Source organism: Cnephaeus nilssonii (assembly GCF_951640355.1).
Source record: "Cnephaeus nilssonii genome assembly, chromosome: 18".
Classification (NCBI taxonomy): domain Eukaryota; kingdom Metazoa; phylum Chordata; class Mammalia; order Chiroptera; family Vespertilionidae; genus Cnephaeus; species Cnephaeus nilssonii.
The window spans coordinates 18,614,050-18,631,527 of record NC_137089.1 but is presented as its reverse complement, the minus strand read 5'-3'; the positions used below and the strand labels follow the sequence as shown (position 1 = coordinate 18,631,527).

The 17,478-nt window shown below is 41.6% G+C and overlaps 1 protein-coding gene and 1 pseudogene across 5 annotated transcripts in view; one reads left to right on the top strand and one right to left on the bottom strand.

Annotated features, from left to right (window-relative positions):
• Positions 1-17,478, bottom strand: part of EMC2 (ER membrane protein complex subunit 2) — a 359,544-nt gene that overhangs the window by 223,974 nt on the left and 118,092 nt on the right. For 2 of the 4 annotated variants that reach the window (XR_013814946.1, XR_013814947.1), the window contains 3 exons: positions 7,291-7,438; positions 4,188-4,289; positions 1,501-1,538 (listed from right to left, as the gene is read on the bottom strand). The gene's annotated coding sequence lies outside the window, so the exon portion shown is untranslated. The remainder of the gene's footprint in view (positions 1-1,500; positions 1,539-4,187; positions 4,290-7,290; positions 7,439-17,478) is intronic. The other 2 variants (XR_013814944.1, XR_013814945.1) reach the window with 2 other exon arrangements.
• On the top strand, positions 5,685-7,257 carry LOC307114225 (beclin-2-like; annotated as a pseudogene). The gene has a single exon. The product of its transcript is annotated as a beclin-2-like (transcript).

The window sequence follows — 17,478 nt, the reverse complement described above, 5'->3', positions numbered from 1 at the left end:
TCACGAACATCTTTTTGATCTTAGGTTAAGTAAGGAGTTTTTAGACATGTCACCAAAAGCATTCCCATAAGATAAAAATGTAAAAACTGGATTTTATCAATATTTAAAAATTTTGCTCTGCAAAAGACACTCTTAAAAATGAAAAGACAAGCTACAAACTGAGAGAAAATGTTTAAAACATTTGTAAATCACATATTTCACACATGACTTGTATCCAGAATATATAAAGAACCCTCCAGGACTGAAAAAACAAATAGCTCAATTTTTAAAACAGATGAAAGAGTTGAACAAAAACTTCACCAAAGAGAATACAGGAAAGAAAATAAACATAAAAGCATGCCCAACATCATTAGCCATCAAGGAAATTCAAATTAAAACCAAAATGAGATATTACTATTCCCCCATTAAAATAGCTCAAGTTAGAAATATTAATAATGCAAAGTGCAGAGGAGGACACAGAACAAATTGGAACTCTGACACATTGCTGACAGAAATGTAAAATGGCACAGCCATTCTGAAAACTGTTTGGCAGTAACTTATAAAGTTGAATATGCTTTTACTATATGCTCAACAATCCCACTCCTCACTATTTGTCCTAGAAAAAGGAAGTTTATATTCACACAAAAGCCTATATATTAATGTTTATAGTAGCTCTATTAATAATGGCTAAAAGCTCAAAGCAAATGTCCTTCAATGAATAAATACCCTGGGGCACATCAAAACAATAGAATATACTCATCAATAAAAAGGAATGAATCTTTGATATATATTCAACTGGTATGAATCTCAAAAACATTACACCAAATGAAAGAAGATAATCTGAAAAGATTGCATATCAGATGATTCCATTTACAGGACATTCTTGAAAAGATAAAACCATAATGATGGAGAACAGATCAGTAGTTCTGAGGGGTTAAGGTATGACGATGGAGGGATATATAGCACAAGGGAGTTTAGGGGACAATGGAACTATTCTGTATCCTCAGTGTGGTGGTGGTTATATAAATCTATACCTCTGTAAAAATTCACAGAATTGCACACTCCCCCAAAAAAGGTCCATTTCACTCTGTTAAATTGAAAATTAATATAAAATAAAAGGAAGGAGAAGTAGTTGGGAAATGTCTTATTCACTCTCTCTACTTTCTGGTAACAGACCACTGTTTGCCAGAAACTGCTAGCCAGGCTAGATTATCCTACCAGAAATGCATTAAGTTGTCCAGCAGAGATGTGTTTCTTAATCACACAAACACATTACTCAAGGTGTTCTCCAAGAATTGCAAAAGAACTTCCAAAAAAATTGCCAGAATAAGAACTGCAAGAGAGAGAGAGAGAGAGAGAGAGAGAGAGAGAGAGAGAGAGAGAGAGATAGACAGACTAAGGGAAGCCAGGTTTTGCTATTCTTGGCAAACTTAATTGCCAAACCAAACCCTGTCAGTTACAAGATAACATTTACATAGGATTGGGATGCTTTCCTTTCCTACCAAGGGAATGGGCACTTACCTATTGCTGGTTTAAATATGTCAAATGGAATGTTATTTCTGTTGGGAAATAAAAATCTCAATTTACTGCTCAATTCTAAATTCAAATTTAACTTTACAATTATAAAGACTGGGCCTCTTTTTAGCTACATCATGCTCATATAAAGGGCAGATTTGGGGGGGAAATGCTCAGGAAACCTATTTTTTGATCATGTATGTGGGTTAGTAGAAATATATAATTTATTTGCTGGGATAATACATAAAGTCTCAATGAAGATATAAATATACATGTTAATTTGTTCTTGAAATGAAAAACTAGTAAAAGTATGTTGTTTGTTAAAAATAATGAAATGAAATCAAGAACAAGACCATTTCTTAAAAGGCAGTTAGAAACCACCCTCAGAAAAGGTCTTTATAAGGGGTTTGGATTTAAGAAAAAAATGTCAGTGAATAGGTCAAAGGCTGAAGAACCTCGTCCAGCCTATGTGGTTCTTCCTCGTTTCAACTGTATTGCAATCTCATTTCGGTAAATATTCATAGTCCAATTTTTGCCCACAAAAGCAAATAGAACATTCCAGCCTTGAACCTCCTCTGCTGCTTTGCTGATATAGATACAACAAAGGTGAAGACACGTTCTGATAACTGAATAATCGTGCACGACAAAATATTCAGGAGCCCCGTTATTTTACAACTAATGTGTTTCAGAATGATGATGTCTGAGGACACAACATTTATACTAAGCAGGTGTTAAGTGGCATTTATTCCAAGACGAAGTGCTGCTTCGGTGGTTTGAGGAATGAATCAAAGTAAGCATATAGGTATGTGTGTGGTGTGTATGCTTATTTATCTATAGATGGAAAGCGTTCTTCCTAAGGGTGGGAGAGATGGGCAAAGGATGGGATTGCTGCTCTTCTCCTTGGCAGGAAGCTCCAGAACCTGCATAGCCAGTTATACCTCTCGGGGAAGGAGAACCAATTTACCCCAAACCTTTGCAGCTGAGCTTTCCTGCCCTGTGCAAATTCACTGCCAGCACCCACACCTGCGGCTAATATTCTTCCCCAAACACATCTACTTCCTCTTGATCCCTGTTTTATCCAGTTTTTTTAGATAAACATGTTACTGATTAGATAAAAATACATGACAATAACATATCTGGCAAAAATACTTCTTAAAGGTAGCTAATGAAGTCCAAAATTAACAGCACCGAGCGTAAGATGCTGGTAAATTTCCTCTCTCTCTCTCTCTCTCTCTCTCTCTCTCTCTCTCTCTGCCTCGGGTTCCAACCTCTGTAAAGTTGAAGTCAATGAGAGGGGACATTCTCCCTTTGGGCCCTTATTCTCAGGCCCTTTCCATGCAGGCTTTCGTACACCTCATGCATTTAAAATAACAATCCCTATTTATTACACACCAGCTTGTACTAAGTACTTTAGATGCTATTTATTTGATCGTTAGAACAGCCCTGAGGCATAGCTTTCATGAACCCCTTTCCATGAATACATAAGTTGAGGCTCAGGGAGGTTGCATAAGTGATCATGGTGTATTTAACCTTTAGGCACCCAGTGGGGATTCTGGCCGAGGTCTATGTGATACACTGCTTGAGGCCCACGGGCTTCGTATAAGACAAGGTGACCATATGTCCTTGTCTGCTCTGGACGGTCCAGATGTATGTCAGTTCTCCCAGCATCCCATCTGACTTGGCATTTCTCCCTGTCCTTTTTTACTTTCAAGTGCACCCCAGTTTTGATAAAGATGGAATGGCCCTGCCTTTGGAAAGCTGATTGACATCACAAAGGGGAAAGACATGTGTCTTGGCTTCTTCCTCTCCCCAACTTTGCCCTTGACTGATTTTCCTTTTCTTCTCAGATGAGACCAACAGTCTCTCTTGAGGCCTTCCTTCTAAACTGGTCCTCTGGCACCATTTCTCTCTGTTACAATTTTATAATAAAGTTGAGATACACCCACCGGGAGACCTAAGAGTAAGAGTGCTATTGTTGGATATGGAAAAAAAAAAGAGTAGTTAATGAGACTTTCCAAAATCATGTCTCCACTAGTTTATTTTGACAGGGATTGAAAAGAAAAAGTAGACTAACATTTACGGAATGCCCATCATGCAGCAAGCAGAATGCCAAGACTTTTACGTGAACAAATTTCTCCTTTTGCCAATGAGAAAACTGAGATTCAAAAAGATTAAGTAACCTTCCCAGGGCCTGAAATGGATCCTCATCCTCATGGGTCTGACTCACACGCCTTACTTTCAGCTTGCTGCCTCCTACATAGTGTGAATGTAACACATTCAGCATTAATATAAAAATGGTGCTGACTGGAGTAAAAGCCACATATTTTATATTTAAAGAATGTGTACTTTTCTAAGGCATTTTTGACCTATATGCTGTTTTCTGTGTCGTTAAGCCATGAGGTGACAGGAGATGAGCTTGCAGTAAGCAGACCTATATTTATTCCTCCTTTTGTTTCCTATACAGAATCACCAGTGATGTACGTGCCTTCCTGATCAGCTTTGGTTGCTTTGGCTTGTGATTGGGGCTCTTTAATTGGTAGAAACAATTCTGTGATTTTGTGTATTTTTGAAATGAAGTCATAGAGAATGAACAAAGTAAAGCTTCCCTTTAAAATGTAACAACACCTCCCACCACCGAGGTGGAGGCCCCGTCACCTGCCGGGCCACCCCGCTTCTGCGGGCTCCACACCTACCTCTCTCTGGGCTTCTGTTTCCACCACTAGGATGTGGCTCAGGAGGGCGTGGGCCACTTCTTTCTCGAGTTGGTGGAGAAGAAGCTCGAGGGCGCTGAGCATCTTAAAGATACAAAACCAGCGCAGTGGCCGCATTCTCTCCAGGACATGCTGAAGCCTCCCCGGGATGAGTAGGCTGACACTCAGGACAACATGGAAGCTGCCATGGCCTTGGAGAGGAACCTGAACCAGGCCCTTTGGAGCTGCAGGCCCTGGTTCTACCCAAACACCCTCATCTCTGTAACTTCCTGCAGAACCACTTCCTGGGCGAGGAGGTGAAACTCATCAGGAAGATGGGCCGCACCTGACTCACCTCCATGGCTGCCGGCCCCCAAGCTGGGCAAGTATATCTTCGCAAGGCTCACCCGCAAGCACGACTAAGAGCCTGTGGAGCCCAAAGGCCTTTGAAAAGCCCCTGTTCATCCCCCTGGTGTCTAGCTTTTGCCTGAGCCTCTCCCCAAAATGACTAGCCATTCTTTTTTTATTTATTTAAATGTATTTTTGTTCATTTCAGAGAGGAAGGGAGAGGGAGAGAGAGAGAAGCATTTATGATGAGAGAGAATCGTTGGTCGGCTGCCTCCTGCATGCCCCCGCCCCCATGCGCCCCCAGGGATTGAGCCCACAACCCAGGCGTGTGCCCTGGACCAGATTCAAACCCGGGACCCTTCAGTCCGCAGGCTGACACTATCCACTGAGCCAAACCAGCTAGGGGTTGCCATTCTTTTAACCACCCTGAAGCCCTCTCCCATGCATTTAGACCAAATGGAGACAATAAAACTTTTTGCAGGAGGTGGGGGGAAGGATGGCCAGCAGAAAGTCTGTTCCCTGCCCTAGCTGGTTTGGCTCAGTGGATAGAGTGTGGGCCCATGTACTGAAGGGTCCCGGGTTTGATTCCCAGGCAGATGCCTCAGTTGCAGGCTAGATCCCTGGCACTGGTTGGGGCATGTGCGGGAGGCAGCCAATCAATGTATCTCTATTACATTGATGTTTCTCTCTGTCTTTCCCTCCCCCTTCCACACTCTAAAAATAAATAGAAAAATATCCTCAAGTGAGTATTTACCAAAAAAAATACAGTGTGGCCTACCCGGTGTGGCTCAGCAATTGAGTGTTGACCTATGAACCAGGAGGTCACTGTTGGATTCATAGTCAGGGCACATGCTGGGTTTGCAGGCTTGGTCCCTGGTGGGGAGCATGTGGGAGGTGGCTGATCGGTGATTCTCTCTCATCATTGATGTTTCTTTCTCTCTACCTTTCACTTCCTTTCTGAAATCAATAAAAATATTTTTTTTAAAAAAAAAGAAGAAATGGGGAGAGAAACTGGAAACATGGGCAGAGACCTTGGTATCAGGTTAAGATATTAAGATCTTACCTTAAGGTAAGATAAAAACATTAAATGTTTTAAGGAGGAAAGTACCTCCTAGATTTTAGTTTTATGAAGATTACCCTCAATTCTGGGCCTTTTGGCTAAGATCAAGTATAGGAAGATTAATCTTAAGATATGCCTTAAAAATGGTAAAGAAAGTGAGATGATTGGATTTTCCTTTGAGAAAGACTCACTTGACTAAAACAGCTAAGTGGTACACAGGTATCCAAGGAGGGTAAGGTTTGAGGAGGGAAGTGAGAGATGAGATATGCATTTTAAAACTCGGTCCCAAAGGCCCTTACAAAGTATAAATGGAGAAGTAACATGGGAGCCAGAGGAAACTTAGTCAATGGTGACAGTCAAGATCTCCACCATGTCCTCCATCCACTTCATTTGCCATTTCTGCTGCCGGCCCCTGAAGCTGACTCAGTCCACAGAGGCCTTGGGTCTTGACCTCAGCCAAGAACCTGCAGCTTTGAAGCTCCCCTCAGCTCAGCAGGAGCTTGGAGACACTCCAGAGGAAGGCTCTGCCTCCAGGATGGAGACAGACATTGAAGAGCTCCAGGATAGTGCCTCTGGCTGGACCATCCCTGTTGATGGCGAGATGTCTGGGGATGGTCCTAGCAACTTCACCCTGCTCGAGAAGCTGGCTTCTGCAAGGACTCTCAGAGGGCCACGAGGGGCCTTTGTGACATCCTATCGAATGAAGAAGAGCTGGACCACACCCTGTGCCAGGACTGTACTGACAGTGTCGAAGCAGCTGGACACCCAGCTCAGGATCTCAGAATCTGACAGTCAGAACTACAGATGCTGTTTGGAGGAGACCAGGGATGGATTAGGTGAGGACTCGAGGGAGACACTGGAGGAGGTGGGGCTGGAGGAAGCGAGGCTGGTCCAGGAGCCGGAGGAGGTGGAGAAGAACCAAGAAAGGGCAGCTGTGGCCCTGGAGGCAGCCCGGGCAGAGACAGAGATGCTGGAGCAGCAGGAAAGGCAGTACCACAGGGACCTCAGTGAACTGCAATGGCAACAACTGGAACTAAGAGCTATGGAGCGTGGAGGACCGGCTGCGGTACGCCCAGACACAGAGCCTGGCTGAAGAAACCAACGCCTTCAAGGCCATGTTTGAGATCTGCTGTGATGGCCCCTTGGCTGTCATCAACAGCTTCAGGCTGGGCTGCATCCCCGCTGTCCCTGTGAGCTGGGGTGAGATCAATGCAGCCTGGGGGCAGACAGCCTTGCTGCTCGTGTCCTTGACAAACACAGTCAGTTTCAGAGGTTCCAGCTCATCCCCTGCAGAGACCACTCCTATCTGAAGTCATTGACAGAGGACCCCATGGAAACTATAGAAACAGACTCAGAGAGAACAGGCAGACAGCTCTGATGGGGGTGGGGTGAGAGGGGTTGAAGGACTGAGCAAAAAAAGAGAATTCATGAACACAGACCACAGTGTGGTGATTGCATGTGGGGGAGGGGGAGGTGTAAGAGGGTATGGGGGGATAAATGGTGATGGAAAATAATGAAATAAAGGAATAAAATAAATAATAAAATAAAATGTAACAACACTAACGTTTACTCACCATCCCCCTAACATTTGGGTTATCTAAAACCATTCCTTGAATGGTTGTGTTCAGATACACATTCTACCTAAAAAGTCCATGAAAGAAGAGCTTTCAGCTTGCCGTGTATACTAAAAGAGCTTACCAAAGGCACTGGGCTGAAGTAGAGGAGTGCAAGCCAGAAAGGTGATATTCCCATCGATTCCCAAGTCGCTCAGTGACGGCTCAAATGTAGCCTAGGCTACTTTTCTTCACAGTTTACTGTCACCAGACTTGAGGCTGACCGTGGCCCCCTGCCAGAAACAAAAGGCGTTTTAGTTTTCTTATATTCTGTTGGAGACACAACTCCCATGTGAGTTTGGTGGTAGCACTCAATACAGCCCATATATTCTTCCCAACCTCCGTATATACAAAGGCGCTGCTTCGTGGTCCCTGCGGCACTTTCGTGAATCTGGGGGCACTCCAAGTAGTGACTCAGAATGTTTCAGCAGCCAAAACCAGAGTCCTGAGCATCTCTGGCCCAGCTGCAGAAACAGCCTGCCATTAGTCAGGTTACCTCCTAGAATCTATCCTTTCCCTTCAGATAAACGAAAAGGAAATGAAGATTTCACACAGGGACTTGTGACCAAGGGAAACTGTCAGGTAGACCAAGTCTCACCCTGCAACTCCTTTCACAGTAGAATCCCAAACTCCTTAATCCCAAACTGCAAACAGGACTTTGGAAAGAACGTTATGTAGTAGATAAAACGCTGGTCAGGAGAATGGACTCGGGTCCGAGCTCTGCCACCACCTTGCTTCATTGTCAAATTAGGGTGTACTCTATGCTTCTTCAGTTTCCTCCAGCTCAGGAATTGTAGGTTTTCTGTTTTTCTGATTAACCAGTTCTTGCTAATGTTCCACTGAGCCAGGGTTAAGTATGGTGTAGCCTTCTGACCCTTTCCTCACTTTTAGTGGCCTCTTTCCCATCCCTGACCCATGTAAACACCAAGCATCGTTTTGTTGTGTCTGTCTTCCATGAGATGGAGTGCTCCTTGAGGACAATGTGTGTCTTATCCATTTTCACATTCCCTTTGGATCAGGCATGATGTCTGACCCTTAGTAGCTACTAAGCAAAAGGGGCTCACCTGTTTCTTGGCTAGCAAATGGCTATAACTGAAGACCATTTATGAAGGTAGGATGGCACAACTGATTGTCAGCAATAAAGTAAGTTACTGTAGAATAGAAAGTAGCCTATATTGCCTTTTTAATCTTATCCCAGTGTCACCTTCTCTACCATTTTAAGGGCAAGCTTTATTCATCACATAATAGTCTAAGCATTGTAATCATGGGGCTATTCATTTTTATTTTAAACTAGAGGCCTGGTGCATAAAATTCGTGCATGGGGGGGTGTCCCTCACTCAGCCCAGCCTGCACCCTCTCCAATCTGGGACCCCTTGAGGGATGTTCGACTGCCCGTTTACAGGGATCGGGCCATGGGGGTGTGGCCAGCCTGGGTGAGGGGTTGAGGGCTGTTTCAGATTCCTGCTTCCAGCCGGCCCTGGCCTCCGCTCAAGGAGGCATTGAAAAAAAAGAAAAAGAAAAAAAGCCCCTTACCCAGGCTGGCCACACCCCCTTCAGGGTGGGGGTCCCCACTGGGGTGCCTGGCCAGCCTGGGTGAGGGCTGATGGTTGTTTGTAGGCTGACCAAGCCCCCCAGCGGGGACCCTCACCCCATGGGGGTGTGGCCAGCCTGGATAAGGGGCTTTTTTTCTTTTTCTTTTTTTTCAACACCTCCTTGAGCGGAGGCCAGGGCCAGCTGGAAGCAGGAATCTGGGATTTATTTATCTTCTATAATTGAAACTTTGTAGCCTTGAGCAGAGGCCAGGGCTGGCCAGGGCGGGTGGGAAGCTTGGCTTCTTCCATCGCTGGGGGCCTCCTGCTTGCTCCAGCTCTGTGGCGGCCACCATATTAGTTGGGTTAATTTGCATACTCACTCCTGATTGGCTGGTGGGTGTAGCAGAGGGATGGTTAATTTGCATGTTTCTCTTTTATTAGTGTAGATTTCCTCAACACACTGTGTGTGTGTGTGTGTGTGTGTGTGTGTGTGTGTGTGTTGTGTGTAGAGACAGAGAGAGAAAGAGAGAGAGAGAGAATGCACTTCCCCTAGTTTAACATTTCAACTTAGAAATACTTTTCTTGCTGTGTCATTCATACAGGTTTCACATCCCCCAAAAACAAAAACTGACCACAGATGCTGTTCTCCATTTCCTATCCCCTTTCTACTTCTTACTACTTCAGTGCAACAATTGAGCTCAATAATTTATTTGTTAATCAGCAAACTTAATGGAAAAACTCCAATTTCAAAGGCTAAAACTTAGGAAAATGAGGAAAAATGTTGAATCAATAACGTGGGTGGGTCACTAAATAATATTCTGTTCCAATTTGATTAGCATCGCCCAGGCTTCTGATGAGTAAACTGTGACAGTCAACATACCAGATTCCCCAAATTAAACATTCTTCTCCATAATTAAATATCACAACTTCATTGTTTCGATAACAAAATTGAAATATTTTCCACCATCATAATATCCTTAGCAGATAATGTCATTGGAACAGAATGATGTTACCACATGATAATAGGCTCTCGATGCCAAAGTCAAGTTATACTGTTTATTTTCAAAGCAGATCATTACATTGACTTTTTTTCCATTACCAAGTGATTGATGCAGCTTTAAAGGTGACCAACAAAAATTTCATCCAAAAAAAAAAAAAAAGTGATCTAACGATGGGGTTATGTGCTGAATGATTCAAATACCAAGGGAGATGCCACATATAGCAGCTCAGAATCCATTTAAAAATTAACCTTTGCCAAACCTTCAGCAGCAGTTTGCTCTAAAAAAGTGAGAGCAGCTGTCAGAGGCCCCAAAGTGCCTTGAAACACAATAAAACCTTGTGTTGACATAGTCCATTTCTTGATAACTATGGAATTCTGGAATAGAACACCCGCCAACAGAGGAACCTGGTGTGCAGCTAACAGATATGAGCCAACTCATCTTGACAAGCAGCCTGAAGAAAGGTGGCTCTACAAATGCCAGGCCCTGCAAACAGGCCCTCACCCCAAACCACAGAAAAGCCTCCCCCATGCCTCCCAGACCACAGCCATTTCAGTCACATACAACTCTATCGGTGAGGTCATCTTCAAATAGTAGAGACAAACAATGGATACCTTTCTCGGAGGCTCAAAGCACCTACACAAAGAAAGGCCTTTCAGCAGGAACGTGCTTAGTACAAATGACTGCAATATCACATTTCATCTTTTCCCTCCAGAGGAAGGCAAAGGGACAGGGCTACTATCTCTAACATAAAAATGCTAGGTGATCTGACTTGGACCGGTTGACTTTCAAAATCAAGAGTGGCATAGAAAAAATATACCAAGTCCTGTACACTTTTCATTATAACAAATATTTCACGCTGAGGGCTGCTGGAGAAAAAAAAAAAAGAAAAAAATATACTCTACCCAGATCAAGCAGCTTGCTCACTGGTATTTATTTTCTCTGCATGAAGTCATTTGAGCTGGGTGGATTCCAGTTGAAAGTACTTTGTACAGTCAGTGCTTGCTGTGTGCATGAGATGTGTGCCATTCTCAATATTTTTGATGATGATGTTAATTGGCGTTGAATTCAACTTATTTATAATTCTAGAGAATTATACATGTGTTAGGGATGCCTGAGGCTGTAAGGGCCCAAGTTACATATTAAAGATGAAAAAGGACAGATTTCTCAACTGGACAGTCCAGTAGGCTGACCCTCGCTGATTATTTGCAAATATGGTAGCCACAGTGCTGAGAAGCATTAGTAAAAGAGAAAAAACTTAATATTTTTTTTATTGATTTCAGAGAGGAAAGGAGAGATAGAAACATCAATGATGAGAGAATTGTTGATTGTCTGCTTCCTGCACACCCCACACTGGGGGTCGAGCCTGCAACCCAGGCATGTGCCCTGAATGGGAATCGAACTGTGACCTCTTTGTTCTTAGGTCGATGCTCAACCACTGAGCCATGCTGGCCAGGCCAAGAAAAAAACTTTTAAATGACAGCATATTCATGAGAGAAAGCACAGTAACCGAGAACCCCTCAAACATAATCCAAGAGAGCAATTCTCAGTGTCATATTGTCCTGGGGAGGATCTTGTCCACCCAGGGCTGAACGAGCTAGATCAGCGGAGAGCTCTTCAGCCCCACCTGATCAAGCAGTCCCACAGAATCTACAGCCATGCCCCTTGCCAAGCTCCTGCCCAGTCCTCTCTCAGCTTCTGCTCTGATGTCCTCTGATAGCAGGAAATATGTTCCCTCAATAAGGTCCCTAGTGCTGAGCATGCTTGCTCTACTTTTGACTTTTCTGTAATGTCCTGTCTGGGTCTCTTGCTCCCACAGTCTTTATGCTACTTTCTTAGCACCCTACACATCTTTTTAGCAGCACTCATTGGTTTAATGTCATTATTGGTTTATCATTAGACAATAAGCATTGTGGCCTAGGAGTTCGCATCTGGATTGTCTCTACTGTATTCCCAGTACTTAGTACAGTCCTTGGCACAGAGTAGGTACTTAAAAAATATCTGTTCATTGTCTTGATTTCCATATGCATATCCTTCCCCAGGCTCCAGGTTGGGGGGTTGGGGGAACTGAATTCTAGTTTAAAACCCACTGAGACTCATAAACAAGTCAGACTTGCTACCAAGGTCAGCTTTTATCCTGTGCTAGCTTATAGGAATCCACATCTGACCCTTAACCCAGTTTGGGTTCTCTAAGGCTGGGCCGTGACTTGCTCTTGCCAGTTTTTCATGGTGTGGAAGGAAAGCCAGCTACCTGCTGACGACCTTCCCTGGTGGCCTATATTGCCTAGTCCCCATCCCTAGACTCTGCCTATCAGTTAGAGGCTTTCTCTTGAATTTCCCTGATGCTATTTCTATGGATATCTTTCTGTTGCTTATCATCACACTCCAATTCAAATTAGGTTAGCCTTAGGCAACCTTATAATTGTATCAAATATGTTAAAATGCTTCTGTGTCCCTTTTTAAATATAATTAATATAATATTTTACTGCAACCTTTTGAAATATCTTTAGAATTTTGTTTTATATATGATGTGGTACACATAATAAATTCTCTATAGGCATCACTCATTCTTGAGAATTCTAACAAGTTTTTAAAAAATCCAGATTTACATTTTTAAAGATCTCTCCAGCACAAATGTAGAGGATGAAAGGAGTTGAGGGAAGAAAGGATATAAGATTTAAATTATGGTACAGCTATAGGAATAGAGAGGAAAAAACCTAAAATATTATTGGGACATAAAACTGGCAATATCAGGGAAGGATTAATTATTTTAAAAAAGGATCAATCTAAAATGACTTTGAGTATCTGGCTTGGGAGATGGAATGGATGGTGAAATAGAGAAAGCAAATTGTAGAGCAAAGGTGCTTAGTTTATTTTCATACCCAAGGCATTTGAGGTACCATATGATATACAAGTGGAATATTACTTGCCCAGTGATCAGAGTGGTGAAGTGTGGAGAGATTAGACTATCACCATTTAGGTGACAATTAAAGCCCTGTTAATGGAACCCTAAATAACAACAACATTAAAAACAGGGAGAGGCAAAACAACAACAGCAAGAGGAAGAGAGTTGGGAACAGAAAGAGAAATTATAGGAGAAGCAGGAAGATGCCAGAAGAAATTTAACATATGCATCCTTTCCAAACTATGATGTATATATACAAACACAAGTTAAAAATAACTGAGGAACATTATTTCCCTTATTTAATCACTCTCACGTAATTGAAGAATTTTCTTCCTAATTTCGAAATAAAGTACCACTGTGTTAGGAAAAGTAGAGAGAACTGGTCTATAGCCAACAGATAAGTTTTCCTAGTTACCAGCCCCAACTCCCTCTCTAGTCTCTCACAGTAAAGGGGTTTCCAAGCTGTCACTGTCTCCTGCAAATGCCCAATATATGGGTATTTGAGCTGAGACCCAGGCAACCTTAGGTGCCTTTGGCTTCTTGTTTTTTCTCTTATGTGCAGCCTTGATTAAACACTTTTTGCTTTCAAGTAAGGAAATTAGGTCTTAAAAATGAAGAAATGCAAAATTTAAATTAATTTAACTAGTGGTTGCTGTGTCAATGGGTGAGTCATGCCATTTTGATAAATGAGATTCTCAAAGAAAAATGAAGGTAATGAGAGTAGCAGTCAGGGCAAAACCATCATTGCCTTACATTACCCTCAGCTACAATTTTACATTGTTCCTATCTAAAGGAAGAAAATAAAATGGAGGGATTTATGTGGTTATCCTTCTTCATTAGCAAAACTTAAGTCAAGAGGGCATATATTTCTTTGATTCAGTTCCAGTATATTCCAAAACCTTGATTTCACCACCAGACCTACCCCAAACCCCATAATAGAACATACAACTCTCTGCATTGTCTCCCCCTTCACTGATTGAATTTTCAGCACCATCACAAACCATTATATAAATCACCTACATACATTTAGACTCTATCTTCCACCACAAGAATGTAAAGTCCATTAAGGGTGGGATTTTTTCTACTTTGTTTATAGTTTAACTCCCACTACCTAGAATAATGATTAACACATAGCATATGCTCAATAAATGTAATTGATAGATGAATTAATGTTGTCACAACACTATCAGATATATTTCTGTTACTAAATGATGTCTTCATAAAAATAATCTAGGATATAATAAAGTAATATTGTAAACTAGAGGCCCAATGCACGAAATTCATGCAAGAGTAGACCTTCCTTCCCCCGGCTGCCAGCACAGGCTTCCCTCTGGTACCTGGGACCCGGGCTTCATAGCCTCAGCTTCATCCTAAAGGTCCTCTGGAAGGACGTGTGGTTTAATTAGCATATTATGTTTTTATTATTATAGATAATAACAATGATATTAACAAATGTGAAAGGCATATGTCATACAGATACCAATACAGTGTTCTAATGCAGTGTTGAAAGCTTCAACATATCTATAATAATAAAAGCATAATATGCTAATTAGACCAGACGTCCTTCTGGACATCCTTCCAGGGCAAAGCCAGGGCTGCAGCCAAGGGATCAAGGCAGCCACTCATGGCTGCGATGGAGGGAATCCAAGCAGCCGTGGCTGCAAAGGCCTACTCTTGCACAAATTTCGTGCATCAGGCCTCTAGTCATTATATAAGAGAAGGTGAGGTATATTGACTGTTAAGTTCCCTTACTTATGATTCTAGATTAAGGTTAAGTCAATGAAATAAGAGAAGGAAAAGGTCAATAGCTAAGAAAGTTTTTTTACAATGGAATTGTGGCCTAAAGGTTGAGATGGGTAAGGGCTAATAATGGAGACAGGGTGGGGTAAGTAGAGGAAGTTGGCAGTCAACTTTGTTAAGAGTTGGCCCAAGGAGAACAAAAATGTGAGAGCTCAAGAGGAGACAGATCATGAGGTGTTATACTTTAGGCAATCACTGTGGGTTTCAGGATGAAGGAGGGAAAACATGGGCTATCATCAGTCATCTATTGAGAAGTTGCAGAGCATATATATATATATATATATATATATATATATATATATATATTATAGTGAGATAAAAACTATGCAGGAACAAAGTTTCTGTTGGAACCCTAGTATAGCCACCAATTACTGAGGACCCTCAATTTCATAGCTGAATTTACAGAGCTGATGGTTTTTGGAGGTAGAAGATGGAGTGACTCAGATATATTCTTATACTTAACTGAAAAATCAAAAACGGATTCTATGTTCTCCCTCCTAGAAAATCTCAGGAAATAGTTAATCTATTCCAAGGCCTTTCCCCCTCTGTCTTGCTTCTGCTCACCATCTGTTTATTTGGAGTTTCTCATGGCCTGATCTTACACTGATACGCAGTCAAAACACAGAAATTAAAGGGTTTTTCCTAGAGAAAATTTAACTTTATCAATAAGCACATACTTTTATAACATTAGAAGTGACTTTAACTAAATATTTGGTTTTATTTCCACTATTCTTAAAAAAAAAAAAAACTAAGCTAACACCATAACATCACTGAAACGCTATTTTTAAAAAAAATCACTAACATCCTATATAATCAAAACATACCCATTCCTCTAGTTTGTATAGCTATCCACAATCCCACTAGGGATTTCTAATTAAAACCAAAAAGGAAATAAACTCTCTAAATCCCACTGGAATCCACTGAACTCAGCTATAAATTTCACAAATATAAAACAATGCTGTGAGCATCTCTTTTGAATAAGTGTCTACATTCTTTCACATGTTTATTTAAACTATAATTGTTGTTGAAATATTATTAAGAAAATAAATGTACCCTTAATTAAAAAGAGTAAAACCAATCATATTAAATGACCCAATTAGCTCTACTAATCCATTTACTGCTTTTTAGCCAATACCAGTAGGAAACTATGACTTCCTGGATTTGGAATTGATACTCAGCCCTTAATGAGCTTATACAATAATGCTGTCTACTTTTTCCTTCCAAATAAAACAGCAACTGACCTTTATTCATTTGTCACACACAAAAAAGTTTTACATACCTTCTCAATTTTTTTTTTCCAGTGATTTCTACTAAGATGTGAAAAGGGCATTCCAGGCATGTCTTAGGGGACAGGAATGGAAGGCAGACCTACTGGTTTTATTTCCATGAGACCATGATAGGCCTTATGGTAAAAAACATGGCTGAGCCACTTGGGATCGAGAAGTGACCCCAAAACAGTCTGGAATTAATGGTATAGTCCCTGCCTAGTCCCAGGCATTGCACTACTTAGGCAAAAACTCATTTGAAAGGAAGAAGAGTCAAGGCACTTCCTTGGTTCATTAGCCGTGGTGTTTGTGAAGGTGAACGGTGTGAATAAAGTATACTTAGTACCACTGAAATGATAATTTGTCCAAGCTGCAAAAAGATTGGTCCACATGAGAAAGGAAAGGAAATGGTAACTAAGACTTATCAAATTTAAAAAAATACATTACCAGAAGTGCTGTAGAATACATAGAGCACACTGCTACTCTAGTAAAGAAAAAAATTTATTCAGAGGCAAAGAGTAATTTTTGCCCCTCTGCTTCCCTGCCACCACACCGGCAATGGAAGATAATCATGGTTTCTAAGCATTTTACAAGTGAGCCGATTCTTCCTTCAAGTAGCATTTTATGCAGATATAAGTCAGATCCAAGGAAAGTTACTGTACTAGCTTTCTATGACTGTCGTAACAAAATACCACAAACTGAGTGGCTTAAACAACAGAAATGTATTCTCTCAAGAGTTCTGGAGGCTAGAATTTGGAAATCCAAGTTTTAGCAGATTGGTTTTTCTGGAGGCTGTAAGTGAGAATCTGTCCCATGCTTTACCCATAGTAGCTTCTGGTGGTTGCCATTGGTCCTGGGCATTCCTTGGCTTGTAGACATGTTTTAATCTCTATCTCCATCTTCACATCTCCATTTTCACCAGTGTGTCTCCTCTGTGTTATGTTCAAATTTCCCTCTTCTTATTAGGATACCAGTCATTGGATTAGGGCTCATCTTAATTCAGTTGGACCTCACTCTAACTTGACTATATCTGCAAGGACCTCATCTCCAAATAAAGTCACAGTCACAGCTACTAGGGGTAAGGAATTCAACATATCTTTTTGGGAAAGGGAGAGGGAGGTACAATTCAATGTACAACAGCTACTCAACTGGACCCAACTGGCATGGCTCAGTGGTTGAGCATCAACCTATGAACCAGCAGGTCATGGTTCAATTACTGGTCAGGACACATGTGGGGTTGATCCCCAGTGGGGTGTGTGCAGGTGGCAGCCTATCAATGATTCTCTCTCATCATTGATGTCTTTATCTCTCTCTCCCTCTCCTTTCCTCTCTGAAATCAATAAAAATATATTTTTTAGAACAAAAAGCACGGCCTGGCCCATTATCCATCGTCATTCAGGTATGTGTTGAAGCATTTTCAAGGAATTCTAAAGTTCTATAGTGAGAAGTCAGAGAGAAGCCTTACAGTAATTACAACTATGTCAACATCAGGAACATCTCCAGAGTAGCTGAGGCTGGAAAAGAAGAATAACATTATGACCAGAAAATGATGGTTAGAGACTCAGAAAGTAATGATGGGATTTTGTAGGTCTAGGGCAAAACGTGAGATCTTACTTTTCTTCAAGCTTCTAGATGAAGCTGATACTACCAGACCTTACTTAGATCAGACTTTAGGTAGTAAACGTTTAGGGGAAGATGACTGTCCAATATGAAGAAATGAGAAGGCTGACATACACCATGATATTATTCAAGGCTACAAGGCTTGTTGGAGCC